Source organism: Macrotis lagotis, chromosome 5, assembly GCF_037893015.1.
Source record: "Macrotis lagotis isolate mMagLag1 chromosome 5, bilby.v1.9.chrom.fasta, whole genome shotgun sequence".
Classification (NCBI taxonomy): domain Eukaryota; kingdom Metazoa; phylum Chordata; class Mammalia; order Peramelemorphia; family Peramelidae; genus Macrotis; species Macrotis lagotis.
In genome coordinates, this window is record NC_133662.1 from 113,614,257 (window position 1) to 113,628,859 (window position 14,603).

General features: G+C 35.9%; 1 protein-coding gene across 3 annotated transcripts in view; it reads right to left on the minus strand.

Annotated features, from left to right (window-relative positions):
* Positions 1-14,603, minus strand: part of FYN (FYN proto-oncogene, Src family tyrosine kinase) — a 176,211-nt gene that overhangs the window by 138,805 nt on the left and 22,803 nt on the right. Inside the window, exon 2 of one of the 3 annotated variants that reach the window (XM_074187380.1) lies at positions 4,317-4,385. The exons of the other annotated variants lie outside the window; for them this stretch is intronic. The gene's annotated coding sequence lies outside the window, so the exon portion shown is untranslated. The remainder of the gene's footprint in view (positions 1-4,316; positions 4,386-14,603) is intronic. 3 annotated transcript variants of the gene reach the window in all.

Below are 14,603 nucleotides of genomic sequence, written 5' to 3' on the forward strand. Positions count from 1 at the left end.
TCTGAAAGGTTCCTCAGACTGGATAAAGAGTGATCATGTTTTAACTCTTGTCTTTCTCCAAGACCATAGACTATTGCACTGTGGGAAGTAGTACCCCTATTGAAGAAATCACAGTTCTTTAAAGTACTGAAATGATAATAACAGCTGGCATTTATGGTTCACTCTTTGGTTTTACATTCATCAGTTCTTTTGACCCTCACAAGGACTCTGTGAAGCAGATGGCATAAGGGTTACTATGGCCATGTTACAGACAGAGAAATAAACTCCAGGGGGTTAAATGACTTGTCCAAAGTCACACAGCTGGTAAATGCAAAAAAAGAAAAAACAATAACTTTACTTCAGGACTACTGATACTTGGACCATTATTTTCTGTTCTATGTAGTCTGGATTGTGATGATTGATAATAACAATAAGAACAACTGAAATGTATATAGACTTTAAAGTTTGTTACCTCACAATAATAAAAAAACCTAGTATTTAGATAGTAGTTTAAATGCATAATAGACTATATTAAAACAGTTATCAAAAACATAAACTCTCAAGCTTTGGACATTTTTTTATTGGAACCTCACAACAACCCAAGAAGGTAGGTGTTATTATTATCCCTGTTTTATAGATGAGAAAATTGAGAAAACCAGAACTTAAGTGATTTACCTAAGGTTACACAACTAAGTGTCTAAAGAGGAATTTGAACTGAGAATTTACTGATTCTAAGTCTTAGCTCTTATCCCCTGTGTCACCAAAGCTATTACCATCTCAAATACCTTTGAGGGAGAGTTACATGTATATTTTACAATTGAAGAAATTGAGCTTAAAAGAAATAAAATGACTTTACATTGGTCATAGAGATAGGAATTAACTCAAGGTCTTCCCACCCCTTACCCCAGGGGTGGAGAACTTCCAGCCCAGAGGCCATATAAAGCCCATTAAATCATTTGGTATGGTGCTGCCAAGGCAACGGCAAGCAGGACTCGAAATTCAATAAATCTAGGAACTTTTTAAGAGTGAATTACTTAAATGTTTGACCAAGTATGGTCTGCAAATGAAGTTATAAAATATCCAAATGACCCTTGGCAGAAAAAATGGTTTCCTACCCTTGCCTTAGCCCAATATTCTGTCTGACATATCTTATTATTGACTAACGAGTTATGGCTTAGAAAATTTAAGATTATTGTTTTCAATATCTATAGTTCTGATCACAGGGTGAAGTACTGTAACTTTCACCGTGTTTGTAATTGTGTTTAAGTCTCTCTGAAAGAACCGTAAAACTGGTAAAATATCCATTTAACTCTGTTTGACTCAGTTTTCTCATCTGTAAAATAAGCTGGATATAGGAATGACAAACCATTCCAGAAAACCTCAAGAAGAGTCACAAAAGATTTATACTTTAAGTCTTTCTGAACAAAAAAGGAATTATATAGAGAAGGTTTTAATTCAATTTTAAGACATTTACCAAGGATAAGAAAAATAATAGTTAAAAATGACTAAGGACTTTGCAAAATGCTTTAACACAGTCAAATTTGATCTTCATAACTATCCAAAACTGTACATGTCATTAACTCATTTTACATATGAGGGAACAAGACTGAAGAGAACTATTTTTCCCTATCAGAGGAAGGATTTGAATGTAGCTCTTAAGACTTCATCACATCGTGTTCCATTGCCTTCTAAAGTAACCAATGGGAAATGGAGATATGTAGTAGATATAAGCAGGATCATAGATTAAGAGCTGAGAATTTGGTGGATCTCAGAGTAGTACTATTGCAAAATGCTATACAAATATTATCTCATTGGAACCTTCACAACAACCCTGAGAAATAAGTTCTATTGGGATCGGGAAAGTCATGTGGAAGGTGCCTTATTTTTGTTTCTGTTGGGTTTTTTTTTAAGGTTATCAGGCGACTTACCAACAGTCACACAGCCACTGCTAAGTGAGGCTAAATTTGAACTTAGGTCCTCCTAGATGGTACATTATTCACTGTACCACCTAGCTGTCCCAAGGTGGTTTACTCTTGAAAAAAGTTAGGGATTCTAAGGGATAGAAATGAGGAGGAAGTATATTTCAGACAGGGAGCACAGACAGTGTCAACTGACTAAGAAGTGAAATGGACTGTTACGTGTGAGATATAGCAAAAGCAGAGGAATCTGGCTAGACCTCAGACTATGTGAAGGGGAATAATGTGTAACAAGGTTTGAAAGGGATATTGGGACCAGATTGTAAAGAGCTTTAAAAGTAAACAGAAGAGCTTATATTTGACCCTAATGGCAACAGAAAGCAATTGAAGTTTATTGATTAGGAAAGCATTAAGGCAAGCCCTGAGCTTTAGGAAAATCATTTCAGCAGCTGTGTACATGATAATTAAGAATGGAGTGAGACTTATGACAGGGAGATCAATGTGCATGGATGAATTGCAATCTTCACTGTTGGAAGGAGTATGAAACCAATGAGATCAGACCTCCTGAACTAATGAAATATCCTCAACATTATGAAGATATATGCATTTATTTAAAATAGATAAATCTAAGCTCCCCAATAGAAACTATGAGACCATTAGGCTTCTGTAGAAAAAAGCTGTGGATTTTGTCTGGCAATATCACAACTCAAGAGGAAAAATAAACATTCCTTAATAAATATATCAGGAATTTAATAAATGATAAAACAGAAAGATTCTAAAATATCCTAAAAAAATTAGAATGGAGTGAGCATTGCTTTTTTCCTAGTCCCAATTTTTTTTTTTACTTTTCATGGATAATTATTTATTGAAAGTATTCTAGTCTGCCAGATAAATTGCATAAAGTTTAGAGCATCTGGAAAGTTCAGCTATGTTTTTTAAAAGGTGAAAAAAAAACTAGGTAACAAAGCCAATCTGACAGGCTAACATTTCAGCACAGAATGCTCTATAATTTGGTATTTGTTTTTGTACCTAGAATTCACTAACATTTCTTAAACAACAAAGACATAAAGTATGATCAAAAATAAAATCAGAGCCCAAGGATAAGGAATGACCTTGAGAGGTCATTTGTGTAAGATGATTCCCAAAACTGATTTCTTAAAATGCAAATCTGGTTTATGTCTAAAGACTTTCAGAAAACCTTTGGGGAAAAAACCTTAGAAACTCAGCAATTTCTCTCTGTAGTTCTCACATCATAAATATTTTTCCTTCTATATTTTAAACTTATCAAGCTATGAAGCTTCAGTCCAATCTCCCATCTTGTGACTGGTGGCCATATTTTGCATACTCACCTTTTGCTAAGCATGAACCCATTGGACTTCTATATTTCAATAGCTGTAGTCAGCACAATCCATGCTGCAAAACATTCAAAGAAGCAATGCAGGAGTAGTTGCAAGTTTGGCTTATGCACTGTTACTAGACAACTAGCAGAAAGTATAGATTAAAGAAATAAATCTTTGCTTGTATATCCCCAAAACAGAGTTAAGAGTGGGGGTAGGGAAGGAACCACAGGAGAAAGAGAAAGACTCTCAAGTCATGGCAATGGAACTCGGACCTTCTCATTACCATGCAAGAGCAATTGGAAATCTGGTTCAAATCACAGAAGGAAATGGTTGTGTTTCTCAGCTGTTCCACATGTTCAGAAATCTTATTCTAAAGAAAAAGAGAAGGGTATTTCAAAATCACTGAGTCACTAAAGGTGAGAAGGCTTCATTCTGGAATTGGGGTAGGGGAACAGATGGTATGTTTGTGTCTGTGTTTGTGTGTGTGTGTGTGTGTGAAAGAGAGAGAGACTGTTACATAAGCAAGCCTCAGTATCAGTCATACAAGATAAATTTACTAGAGAATGGAAAAAATGACCTTGTACTTCCCACCCGACTCCCCACGCATCTCCCCCCCCCATCCATAGAACTGCATTTGACAGAGAGAGAGAGAGAGAGAGAGAGAGAGAGAGAGAGAGGAGCCATTGGGATAAGGAATTAATACATCTGTTTTCTCCTTTCAGATTCTTTACAGGGCAACAGGAAGGATGTGGGCTCTCTTTCAGATTCAAATGAGGCAAATTAGCCTTAGCTTATGCCTTAACAATGTAACTTATTTTGCATTGTAGCTAGAGAAAGTCAGAGTAACTTTCTCTAAAGTAGCCTAACATTTTTATCTTGGGAAGTTTAATTTGTAGTTTGAAAAGAAATGACAATTTCTAACACCTTATCCCTTTCACCTTCCACCCCAATAGCTTTGGTGCAAGGCAAAAACAAGACTTCGGTGACATATTTCAGAAAGATGGAAATCATGGATGCATCTATACTATAATTTTTCAGGCAGACCAGATGCAGACTCATCTTCATCTTTCAAATTACTTACATTTGGTGGTATTAGAGACTTAAAAACTGTTTCCAAATTGTCTTCCTCCTTTCCAAGGAAGTTCAGACTCTGAAAAACAAGTCAGTACTCATATGCTCTTATGTATAGGAATTTTTGTTCCATCTATTGCAATGGATACATTATTATTGCCACTTTTATGAAACAAAACAGTACAGCAAGAAATATTGCCACAGATCTAGACCCGGAAGGGACCTTGGAAGGCCCTAAGTCCGGCTTTCATCATTCTACAAATGAAGTCATAGAAAGTCAGAGAAATAAAATGAAGTCTTCAACATCACACAAGTACTAGGGGGGACGGGTACAAGATTTGAATATAGTTCTTTTAATAATCAAATAAATCTAGGACTCTATTCTACTGCATCATGCTCTCATTTGGGAAGGGAGGATTCCTGTATTCTTGCTGCTTTCTTGATGAAGATGGTACAGTGGATAGAATGCTAGGTTTTATTGTAATCTAAGAAGACCTGAAATTGAAACCTCACATTAACTGTATGACTTTAACCTTTCCCAGTCTCATTTGCCTTTGCTTAAAATGAGGGGTAGGTAGTTGGTACAGTGGATAGAATACAGGTCCCTGAGACAGGAAGACCTAAGTAGTAGAGAAGAAAATGGTAAACCATTCTATTATCTTAAAATCCTAAATGATTTTATTTTATACCTCTCAGAGTCAGCAGGATCTAGTAGATTGAGAACCAATTACCTGGATTTAAGTCCTAAATTAATTATAGATTGGCCCTATAATTCTGGGCAAATAATTCAACCTTTTGGTGTTCTGGGTGATGAGCTGCAAAGAAGGTAGTAAGATAAACTAATAAATATTTGAGTTCAGAGTTGACCTCATCAAAAAGACTCTAGGCCCAATACTCTATCAACCATTCTATCCAGCTGGTCAAGTTTCATAGAAGAGGTGATATTTCACTGGTCCTTGAAGAATGAGCAAAAAGTATTAAGAGGAAGAGCTGAGATTTGAAATCAGGTCATCCCACTCCAAATTGTTCCATTATAGCTCTATCTTAATCAAGACTTTGACTCTATTTTCAAGGGTGATCTTGAGAAAATTATCTATAAATACCTATATATTACCTATATGTATATATAGATTACATATATGAATATAGATATGTGTAACAGACATATCTATATACATATGTGAATACATTTATATGTGCAATATATATATATACACCTATCCACATATTAACATATATGTAAATTTATAAATCAATAAAAAAATGAGGGTAATTTTGAAATACTACTTCTACAATCTCAGGATAATCCTAGATATGAGAAATTCACAGAAATTTGACTGATTGCCTGACAAGAGGGAGTAAATGAAGAAGTAGTCTGGGCCAGCCCAAATCATTTCTATGCTTTCTTTCAGCTCTAAAATCCCATTTCTCTCAGTAGCAAAGAGGAACCTTGTCAAAGTGAAGTTCTATAAGCACATGGACTTCAAAAGAAACTCAGTTATATTTTCAGATATGGAGTTTTACTTTCAAGTTTCTTGGTCCTGGACAGAAGGTTAGGAAGGAAAGTACTCTGCTCTGGTGAAAAAAGAAAACAGCTTAAAAAAGAATCTTTTTTTTTAAAGCTATTAAAATATCAGTAGTTTAGGGTGGCCAGGTGGTGAAGTGGATAGAGCACCAGCCCTGGAGTAAGGAGTACCTGAGTTCAAATCAGGCTTCAGACACTTAATAATTATCTAGCTGTGTGCAAAAAACCTTAACCCCCCCCCAAAAAATATTAGTAATTTAATAATGCAAACCCTTTGAGATTCTAAGCACTTCCACAAACTATCTCCAGCTACCTCACAAGCGAATGTTAAATCTTATTATCCCCATATGACAAAAGAGGAAATTCAAGGTGGAAAAAAAGAGATTAAGTGCTTTGGCTCTACAGCATACAAGTAAACAAATGGGGAAAACTGAGACTCAAATGTGGGCCTTCTGATTTGATCTGAGCCTTTCCATTGGAAGAGTTATTCAGTTTCCTAGTCTATAGTTAATGTAATCAATGTAGAAATCTGAAGATGAATGGTTTGAATGCAGTATATCTGAGAAATTGGAAACAAAATTACATTAACAGCCCTGGGGGGGGGGGTGTGGCTAGGTGGTGCAGTGGATAGAGCACCTACCCTGGAGTCAGGAGGACCTGAATTCAAATTTGACCTCAGCCACAATAATTATCCAGCTGTGTGACCCTGGGTAAGTCACATAATCACATTACTTGGGGGTGGGGGTAGAGAAACAGCCAAAGGAAAGTAACCTAAATTCCAAGAGGAGCAGAACCAAATGACCAAAAGAATAGGAGGAGAACAAAAGGAGATACCTCCAGAGAATTCAAAGTTCATTTTTCTTGAATTTCACATTTCCTTATAGTTATGCCTATACCCATAAAAAAATATAATCCTTACTGTGGAGGTGTGTGTGTGTGTGTGTGTGTTTGTGTGTGTGTGTGTGTGTGTGTGTGTGTATGTGTGTGTGTGTGATTTGTCAGCTCTTGAACAACATACATTATTTTACTTGCAAAATATTCAAGTTTTACTAAAAGAAAAGTTTATGTTGCATAGTATAGTGGTTTACTTTTAACTTGTAATGAATCAGTTCTGACTGAAAATTCGGAAGAAATCATGAAACTTTGGACCTCTGTAAAGCTAAACATGATGTAAAGGAAAAAATAAAATTGACACTTGCTGTCCCCCACACATTGCTGATTTTAAAGTTCGCATGCATTGACCAAGAAAAAAAGATGTGGTAATCACAGACAGGAAGAAAGGGGGTTTCATGAGAAAAAAAATCATGTTACAAGACTAGTAATAAGAGAAAAGAACACAAAAAATATTGACTTAGATCTGGAAGAAATCTTTAGAGGTTAACAAATCCATCTCAATCATATTACAGATAAGGAAACTGAGACCCTGTTAAGTAAACTGAGTTGTCCACTATCACAAAGGCAATAAAAGTGGCAGAGTTGAGTCTTCAATCAAGGTTCAAATTTAGATTTAACTCCAAAATTCAAAGATCTTTCCATTATACCACATTATCTCCTCTAGAAAAATCAAACTGTATTAAATAGTAGGAGAGGAGGAGTTCTTAATTTTTGTGTGTGTCTTGGACTCCTTTTGGCAGACTGTGAAATCTATAAATTTCTTCTCGGAATAAAATTTAAATGCATAAAATAAAATGAATAGGACTATAAAGGAATTAGTTAGAAATCCAACATAATTTTATTTCAATAAAACAATTATATTGAAATGTAATACACATAAAATATGGCATAATACAAAAAAATATATTGCATAATTATGTATATAATTATATTTTATAATATAAAATAATATAATTGCATGAATAATATATATTTAACATGTTTTATATATTTGTATTTTAATATAATTAATTGAAGTGAAATTTATTTTTTTTTCCCAAGGCAAATGGGGTGAAGTGGCTTGCCCAAGGCCACACAGCTAGGTAATTATTAAGTGTCTGAGGTCTGATTTGAACTCAGGTACTCCTGACTCCAGGGCTGAACCACCCAGCCACCCCATTGAAGTGAAATTTCAATACTTGTTTTCTTTTGTAGTAGTATATTTGTATATACCTATGTGTGCATATATGTATATGCATGAGTATATATGTATGCATAGGTGATATCTATACCTATCTATTACAAGTATATGGATCCCAGGTTAAGAACCTTGTCTAAAGAAATCAAAAGTTTATTTTTTACTTTCTCCCTCCCTCAACTTGAAAGTTCTTATAAATAAGCAAAAGTGATTATAGAGTACAAGAAAGTTGACTTATAGTTTCTATCTTCCATGAATCTCTACAATTACCTTAAAACTCACTCCCTTACCTATACCTAAATTCTCAGGTACTACCATCATTCTTTGCTTATACTTTAAAACTCCTTAACAGGGATTAGACTGCTAAGCACAGTTTTTCAGCCCATAGGTGATTAATGTTTCTGATGATGATGGCAATAAAGATGATAAGGATTCTCATTTACTTTAGTCTAATTAGACAAGTTTATATACTTGTGAGTTTTAAATTCAGGGTTCACTTTTTAAAATGTTAGAAACAATTAGCCATAATAAAAATGCTTTGGGTTTACATAGTACCTTTTAAAGAGGAACTTGCTTCTCCCTTCTAATTACAAAGGTGAGGAATGCCAGAAAAATGTCATAGTTTTCATTCCAGCTCAGTTGCTTTGTAGCTGAGAGTTTGGGAGAAATCTTAATTTTGTTACCAACAAAACGAGGGAAGTTAAGCCAATCTGACTTTTTAGTGTGGTAGGCAGGAAAAGAGGGAGGGAGGGAGGGAGAATGGATTTATTAAGTGCCTATCACAGGCCAGACTTGCCTTACAAACCACTATCTCATTGTATCCTCTAACAACCCTATGAGATAGGTGCTATTATTATTCCCATTTTACAGAGGCAGAGAGATCCAGTTGCTTGGTCACACAAAGTCAGTGTCTGAGGCTTAATTTGAAGTCAGTTCATAACTCTAGGCCCAGGGCTTTAACCATTGTACCACCTAACTGCTTGTGGACAGGTCAAGAAAGCTAAAGTAATTTAAGGCTATATACATTAAGACAGGCATAAATTCCAGGAATAAGGAGTCATAGACCCATTGAACACTCTGTTCTAGTCAGCTTCTATCTGGAACATTATAGTCTGTCCTGGGCATCACATTTTAGGAAGGGTATTGATAACTGGAGAGTGTCCAGGAGAGCAAGTAGGATGGTATAAGGCTCCGGTGATAGCATCTGACAATCTGAAGATGCTGAGTTGGAAAAAAAAGATTTAGAGGATGAGGAGGGGGTGAGGTAGGGGCTTATGTTCTTCAAATTTTGAAAGGGCTGTTGTGAAGTGGAACTGATTCTATCTCTTCTCCAAAGTGCTTTATTCCTGCTGAGTGTACCACTATCCTTTCAGTCACCTATTTCTGCAAACTTTGGAACTCTCCTTGACTCTTTATTCCCATCCTATCTGCTTCTAATCACTTTCTAATTCTTGTTAATTCTATATCTATAATCTATATCTATATCTTGCATCAATTCCCTCTTTCTAGTCATATGGCTACCCCCCCCCCCCTTCAGGGGCTTCTCATCCCCCCCCCCCCCCCAGCTCCAAACTTTCCAGTTATTGTCTAAGGCATCACTATCCTCCCTGACCCTCAGGCTACCAAGCTAGGTTTCATCCTTAAATCTTCCCTATCTCTCTCACTGCCTTCCATTACCCCCAATCTATTGTCAAGGCCAGTAGACTTTTCCTTTGCAACAGCTCTCATAATATGTTCCTTGCTGGTTTCTGACACTACCACAATCCTGGTGCAGGCCTTCATCATCCCAAGCCTGCTCACTTGCTCTAGTCTCCTGATGGGTCTTCCTAACTCATCTCTCCCCATCTCACATTGGTAACTGCTATAACTGAAGGCAAAATACAGCCTGGGGGGAAAAAAGCTGATAGACTGGGAGGGAGCCTGACAAAACCTCAAATGGAAAATGGAAAGGGAACAAGAAAAACCACACAATGAAGAGAGAAAAGAGGCATTGCTTATAAGAACAACTCCTTAAAAAATTCTTAATTGGCTCACCCCCATCTGCTTACAGTTAAGAAGGAAACAACTAATGGTCTTTAAGTCACTGAAGAAGAAACCATATCAGCTCATACAAGCTTCTTGACATCTATTAACACTGATAATGATGATAATAATAATGAAAATTATGGATTCGATTTACAAAAAAACCTAAAGTGTGAATCCAACAATAGATTAGATGTTTGTTCTACACAGTTAGTTAATAAACAGCACTGGCAGAGGAATTCTATAAAGAACTAACTGATCACACATTGAATGAAAGCAGCAGTAATGTGTCAATTCTGCAAAGAATTGAAAAGAAGTCCTAAAAAGGTCGTGGCTAACCTGAGCACCTGGCTTCATGACCAGGGGAGGGGAAAAGTTCCAGGTAACTCTTAGGAATGACCTGAAACATAAAATTGTGCTACCACTTAACACTCAATCAACAAGCATTTATTAAACCAATCAACAGCATTTATTAAACAGTAACTCTGACTGGCATTGTGTCTGAATATATAAAGAAAAAACCTCAGGGGGCTTGTGTTCTGATTGGGAAGACTGCATACAAATACATGAGTATGTGTAAGACTAATCAGAGTAGATGGAAGGTAGTTAACAAATGATCATCCAGATTCTGCCTGAAGACTTCCAGGGAGGTGGAAATCATTAACTTCCAAGGCAACTCACTTCAGTCATAGGATTGTTCTAAATTTTAGTAACATTGTCTTGGCATCAGTTTGCTTCTTTGCAACTTCTGACAATGTTGATTCTATCCTCTGATACCAATCAGACCAAATTTAATCTCTAGTCCACATACCAGCTCTCCAAATACTTGAACAAAGCATGCCCCCTTGGGCCTTAATTCAAAGCTTTTCACTCCCCTGACTGCCCTTCTCTAAATACTTTCCACTTTTCTCAATGTCTTTCCTAAATTGTGGTTAAACTGCTGCCCCATATTTGAGTCAGCTAGGTGGCTCAGTGGACAGAATGCTGGGCTAGAATGACCAGCGTTCAAATCTAACCTCAAATACTTATTAGCTGTGGGACCTTAGGCAAGTCATTTAACTTCTGTTCAGTTTTCTCAAATGTAAAAGGAGGATAACAGTTCCTATGGGTTGTAGGGTTGAGGATCAAATAAGATAATATTTGTAAACAGAGACTAGTCACATAATGTTGCTGCCCATCCATCCTTCATTCTTTTTTTAAAAATTTTGTAGTTTTTTTTTTTGCAAGGCAGTGGGGTTAAGTGGCTTGCCCAAGGTCACACAGCTAGGCATTTACTGAGTGTTTGAGGCTGGATTTGACCCAGGGCCAGTGCTTTATCCACTATACCACCTAGCCGCCCCTCATCCTTCATTCTTGAAGATCTTTACATCAGGGAGGTAATGCCATTACATACATCTGAATTGGATTTAAGTGAAGGGCTGTAGTGCTAAGTCACCAGCTTCATTTTCTCCACTGGAGCCCTCTGGGGCCAGTGATCAGATATGAATCAGGATGACTGGAGATGACTCTAGATGAGAGGTAATCTGGGTTAAGGGATTTGCCCAAGGTCACACAGCTAGAAAGTATATGAATCCAGATTTGAAATAAGGTCCTTCTGATTAGTAGGTTCTATATAAACGTTTATTCCTTTTCTTCATCTGGAGAGTGTAGCCTGCATTTTTTTTTTCAGACAAACTACTCTCTAACCTTGCTTCCCTCTTGTCCTTATAAAATCCATTTCTTGAACTTGAGTTTAATGTTATATTTATATCTTTAATATTCCATCATTTTAGATTCAGTGTAATGATCTATTGAATCAAGATATTCTTGGATGCTAATTTTGTCATTTATCCCTTCCAGCTTTTTATCAACTACAAAATTGAAAATCAGGTCCTCTATGCTTTTATATGAGTCAGTGATTAAAAAAAATTAAGATAAATAAATTTCTGGTTAGCTCTACTGTTACTCCTTTTGCAAAGATGACATTGAATCATGATTATATTTTCTTTGGTCCTGATTATTCAACCAGTTCCACAAAGATCTATCATCTGACACAAATCTCACCATCTACAAGAAAATGAGATACCTTATCAAAGACTTGGCAAAAATTTAGGTAAATTATATCTTCAGCATTTCCCTAATCTACCAGCTTAGTCAAAAATGAAAATAAGGATAACATAGCATGATCTATTTTTGATAAAGCTTTACTGGCTCTGCAGGGGTAGTCATCATCTCCTTTCTAGATGTTCATTAACCATCTATTTAATCAACCATTCAAAGTCAATCTCATTTTTCCCAAGTAAACACTGTACAGTAACAACAATGTTGTTTTAAGAGTAACAAGTGACTAAGGCATTCTGACCATTATAAATACCCAAATTAACTACAAAGGACATATGAAGAAAGATGTGATTTGTATCCAGGAAAAAAATGATAAATGAATGTATAAAAAGACTTTACATGTATTCATACACAGATATTTATGTCTAAAGTTGGTCATCTCTGGAGTGGAGGTACAAAAGTCAAGTTACATGATAACTACATTATCTATTTAAAGGAATTATTTTTATTAATTATTATATAAGAGCAAGATATACATAATAGATTTGCAGTTTCATGATCAATCACCTTTTTTCCCTATACTATGTTATAGAAATGACTTGTTTTATTTCTTAAATTCAGAACAAAATAAATAAAATCCCCAAAAAAGGCAAGCTCATTGACTTACGAGTTTATATATTTTATTTTCTTCTTTTTGGAAAATCAGGACATTAGCTGTTCCCTAAGCCTGTGGTGCTTCTTCTCCTTCCCCATCCCCCACTCCCACTCCCAACTCCTCTCTCAATCATCTTTCAAATATTCCTGACAGGGTCTCAGCAGTAACATCCGACAATTCTTTCAGTATCAGAGGATGTTGTTCATCTTGTGAGTTTCCCAGGGTCACAACTAGTTAAAGCTTGAATTGTGAAGGAAACTTGTTTTGGGCAACACCCTCACCCCCTTTCCAGGACCTCTCAGCCCCCTGGCCTTCAGTATCTCATACCCTCTGGCTTCCCCAGGGCACTAAATTATACCATCTCATGCTCATAATTTTTTCTTTTAGGTTTTTTTGGCAAGGCAAATGGAGTTAAGTGGCTCGCCCAAGGCCACACAGCTAGGTCATTATTAAGTGTCTGAGACCAGATTTGAAGCCAGGTACTCCTGATTCCAGGGCTGGTGCTTTATCCACTACACCACCTAGCCATCCCAATTAGCTAATTTTTAAAAAAATCAAATTCTCACTCATTAGTCATTGCTACAAGGACTTTTAGCCACTACTTCCATATTTAATGGAATCAGGAAGTAATTTCAGTATTAAGAACTTTGGACACTGTGACAGGATGGTAAGAGACAGATTCCTGGGAAAGAAAATTTATGCAGTGGTGCCTATGTTCATATCTATCTATCTACTTATCTAATCTTTTATTTATTCACTGATCTGGGAAAGAAAATTTATGCAGTAGTGCCTATGTGCCTATCTACTTATCTAATCTTTTATTTATTCACTGATCTGTGTCGTGTGTATGTGTGTGTATACATACACACAGATACATGTACACTGACTTGTCCAGGGTCACATAGCTATTAAGTGTTTGAGGTCAGATTTGAACTCAGGAAGATAACTCCAGACCTGGCACTCTATCAACCACACCACTTCACTACCCCAGAAACTATATAAATGTTAGTTATTATTATTATTATCATTATTCATCCTTAGGAAGAATAGTTCAGAGTACTATATCCCTTCCCTGTTATCTCATTTAATGTCTAGCACTAGATACATAATAAAATATTAGGTTACTTATTTACATTGATCCTACATCACAACCAACTATATTGAAAGAGGGAAAAACTTTTTGAATCACTCAATTGGAATTTATATAAGTATTGAATTGGAAGATGGGAAGGAGTAGACCTTATTGTGCCCCTTAATAATTGAGGGTGACATTTTCAAGCCACTTAACTCTTCAAGTCTCAGCTTCTTCCTCTGTAAAAGGAAGGGATTGAACCAAATGATTTCTAATTATTTCAGTTCTAAATCTTTGATTCTATGATCTAACGTCTCATGTTTAAATAGAGTTTATGTTAAACTTAAATTTCTAAAGTCCAAAGAGTAAAAAAATTTGCAAAGCCCAAAGAGTAAAAAATCATTGAGTTCAATACCTCTAGTATTGACTGAAGAGATAAAAGTACTACATGCACTGAAAATACCAAGGTTATTTACTCAGCCACCAAAAGGGGAATGTCCAAAAGACATTTCTTTAAAAAAAACTTCTTGGTTGAAAGTGAGAAACCACAACGTTTCTAGATTATTACTATGAGAAGAAATTTAAGCTCTTGTTAGGCCTGGCCTCTTGCTACTAAAGACAGACCTTATCACCAATTGAAGATATGATTTGTCAGAATCACAAAATGAAAGACTCCCCAAGAGAGTGGATAAATTAGGAATGTTCCCAGAAGAATATAATTATTCTAGTTTCCCATATCATCTACTCATTGTTTACACTTTTGCCTGGGTGAATGGCTCCAGGCCATTCTACAGTACATACTTTCAAGGATGACCATGGAAAAGTTGGAGAAAAGTCAATATTCTAATTTGTAAATTAAAAGATAATGTTAAATAAGAGAAAAAATTTTAAAAGAAAAGTAAACTATTAATA